The 3,801-nt window shown below is 43.6% G+C and overlaps 1 protein-coding gene across 1 annotated transcript in view; it reads right to left on the reverse strand.

Moving 5' to 3' along the window:
- LOC101311522 overlaps nt 1-3,801 on the reverse strand; it is a 9,598-nt gene that overhangs the window by 1,972 nt on the left and 3,825 nt on the right. The gene's annotated exons all lie outside the window — the stretch shown is intronic.

A 3,801-nucleotide genomic window follows, 5' to 3' on the forward strand; every position in this document is an offset into this window, starting at 1 on the left:
TCACTTCTTGAGTAAACCAATATGTCATCTATGAATACGATCACGAAACGATCAAGGTATGGACTAAATACCCTATTCATGAGATCCATGAATGTCGCGGGTGCATTAGTAAGTCCAAATGGCATCACCACAAACTCATAATGACCATATCGTGACCGAAAAGCAGTCTTGGCTATGTCCCCCTCTCGGATCCGCAACTGATGATAACCCGATCTCAAATCAATCTTAGAGAAAACAGAGGCACCCCTCAGCTGATCAAATAAATCATCGATCCGAGGCAACGGATATTTATTCTTCACTGTGACCTGATTCAACTTCCTATAATCAATGCATAGTCTCATGGTGCCATCTTTCTTCTTAACAAACAACACTGGAGCACCCCATGGAGACATGCTAGGGCGAATAAAACCCTTATCTACCAACTCCTGTAATTGAATCTTCAACTCTTTCAATTCCGCTAGAGCCATTCTGTAAGGTGCCTGAGAGATAGGCATAGTTCCGGGAAGTAATTCTATAGAGAAGTCTATCTCCCTTGCAGGAGGCAAACCAGGCAACTCCTCAGGAAAAACATCCGGAAACTCTCTTACTACAGGAATATCTTCTAATCCCACAACTCCCATACTTGTATCCATCACATGAGCTAAAAATGCCTGACAGCCTTTACTCAACAATTTCCTTGCAGCAACAGCGGAAATTATGCAACTAAAAATAACATCTCTTTCCCCTTGGAAAGCCACCTCAAAACCATCTGGACTTCGAAGCACCACAACTTTTTGAAAACAATCTACCATAGCTCTATATGCTTCCAAAAAGTCCATTCCCAAGATCACATCAAACTCCACTATATCTAAAGGAATTAAATCAGCCTCGAAATTAACTCATTCCACTAAAACTTCACAGCCACTAAATACCCAATTTATTCTCATCACCTCATCGGAGGGTAGAGACACATGCCACTCGCCTGGAAGAGACGATGATGGCACATTTGCATGGAGGGCGAATCGACTAGACATGAATGAATGCGTGGCTCCGGGATCAATTAAAGTAAAAGCAGGCTGACCAAAAATTAATAACGTACCAATGATGACATCTGGAGAAGTACGACCCTCTTGCTGGGTCATACCATGCAGTCTAGCGCGAGTCATGGGACGTCCACGCTGATCACTTTCCCGCTGAGAGCCACCTCTGACCGAAGCACTGCCCTGGGCACCACTACTAGAGCCTCCAGCTGAGGACTGACCAACAGGCTGAGTAGGGGTGGGAGTGGTCCTCTAAGCCAACAATGGGCAATCTCTCCTGAAGTGGTCCTGACCACCACACTCAAAGCACCCAGAAAACTGCTGCTGCTGCCCATATGAAAAAGTCTGGCTACCAGATGACCCACCATGGAAACTGCCACCCGAACCATACTGCCCAGACTGCTGCCTACCCAACTGGCTCCTAGCAGGTCTCCTGTGACGTCTTCTAACCCTGAACCGAGAATTAGAACCTGATCCCCCACTACTGCCACTACCAGCTGATGAACCTGAAGCGGATGATAAAGCAGCTTTCTTGGATGGACCCTGACTGGGGCCACCAAAATCTCGTGGCCGAGCACTATAAATCCCCATAGACTCAATGGCCATGGCTGCATGAACAGCATCAGAGAAAGTCGGGTAATAAACACCAGTCATCTTATCTGCAAACACTCCACCAAGAGCCCCAATGAACATCTCCATCCTGGTCCTCTCATCAGGAACCAGATATGACACATGATAGCTCAAGGAAGTGAATCTCTCCTGGAACTCTATAACACCCTCATCATCCCTCTTCTTCATATTCAGGAAATCCGACTGAATTCTGCTGCGGTGGGTAGGACTGAAATACTGCCCCAAGAAAAGCGTCTTAAACTGTTCCCACGACATATTCAGCGCATCCTCAACATTCCTGCTAGCGAGCGACCACCAGTGATGTGCTGAATCATCCAGGAAAGTCACTGCCATCTTCACCTTCCTTTCTTCTGGCAAATCTTTGCTCGCAAAAGCCTTTTCCATTTTGTCCACCCAAGTATAAGCATCGAGGGGTCCCTTGGCACCCTTGAACTCTCTTGCTCCAGCCTCATAAACCTCTCTCCTCTTCACTGTATGAGGGTGTGGAGCTCGATCCATAACATCCCTCAGCATATTTCCAATATCATCAACCAGTCCCCTGACCTCATTGCCCTCATCGGCATTGGTCGAAGTAGCCACACGGGGTTGCCGTGGGCGCCTAGGAGGCATAGTACCTGAGGAAGAAGAAATTTAGTAGTCCATAAACAAGACTAACACAATAATCACATATACCCAATAACACATAGCATCAAAAGCATAAAATGCCAATGAATCCGCCGCGGTCCGATCATCACTGTATAGACACTACGTGCTACTTAGGCAAATGTGATAGTGACAAGGAAGCAGGAAAAGGAAACCTATAGCTCTGATACCAACTGACACGACCCACCCCGAATTTCACCCTGAAACCCGGAGTAAGTCGTGCGGGGACCACCTCCAAGGAAAATTTACTGAAAAGATTAAGAAAATCTCCCTTGCAGATGGACAACCCTAACTCGAAAATTCCATATTACACTCTTAATTCAACACTTCCAAACATCACATAATTATCCTTCAGAAATTCTACACATAATATACAATAATCTCAAAGTATTCAGAGCTACTAAACACTAGCGGAAGCAAGAAAACACGAGTAGGTTGAACAGGTAACCTACTGACGAAAACTGGCAGAAATGCGGGTGACTATGCCTCGCCTCCTACTAGATCCAACCCGAACTCTGCAGACTGGGCAATTTAAAACGAAGGGCACAGGGGAAAACATTTAATAACGTTAGAGTGAGTGGACAAAAAATAAAATAATAAATAAAATATTTATGTTTCCCCAAATTAATATTTAAGGAAAAATTGAATGCATGCCGCAAGCGATAAAACTTTTATCTCATAAAATATCGAGCCTCTCAGACTCTATAATATATGTATGTATTTACACTCGTCCATACTCCCTATATAAATTCATGGGTCTATATAGGGCTACTACGCTCGTGTCCAACGCTCACGTCACGCCTTAATGCGGTGCTACACTACGCCATCAAGGTGGACAGACAGGTGTATAAATATGTGTCCATACCCCCTATATGAATTAAACACTCAAATAGGGCTACTACGCTCACGTCCAACACTCACGTCACACCATAATGCGGCTATATGCTACGCCATTAAGGTGGACAGACACATATGGCTAGCTGGCATTTATATACATATTCTCTCATAAATACATATTTATATCCACCGAAAATCCCATTTTCGGTAACTCTCCAAGAGAAATAAAAATCGTCAAATTTAAAATGACGTTAAAATATTCCGCAACATTAATTGTTCAACCATGAACTATAGCATGCATTTATTTAAAATAAACGTCCACTCACAAATTAGGCCTAAGCCTGATGTCGATCGGGGCCTCGTCTGCTCGAGCCTCCTCACGTCCTGTTCCAAATATAATATTAATTTCCCAACCAATAATCCAATATTTAATCAAAAATAGGCAAAATTACCCGAGAGCCATAAATACGCTCATCATTGCCTAACTTCGATATTCTTAAATCGGAACGATCCGAACTTAAATATCATACTCAACAGTCGTAAATACAACCTCCCCAAAATACGACTTAAATCCTACGGCCGGATTCTACATTAATTAACCGCCAAAAATACCAAACTTCGGAAATTCACAAACCTATCCAAATCTCATCCAAAAATTCCATAAATCACATCA

This window comes from Fragaria vesca, linkage group LG1 (genome assembly GCF_000184155.1).
Source record: "Fragaria vesca subsp. vesca linkage group LG1, FraVesHawaii_1.0, whole genome shotgun sequence".
NCBI classification, from domain to species: domain Eukaryota; kingdom Viridiplantae; phylum Streptophyta; class Magnoliopsida; order Rosales; family Rosaceae; genus Fragaria; species Fragaria vesca.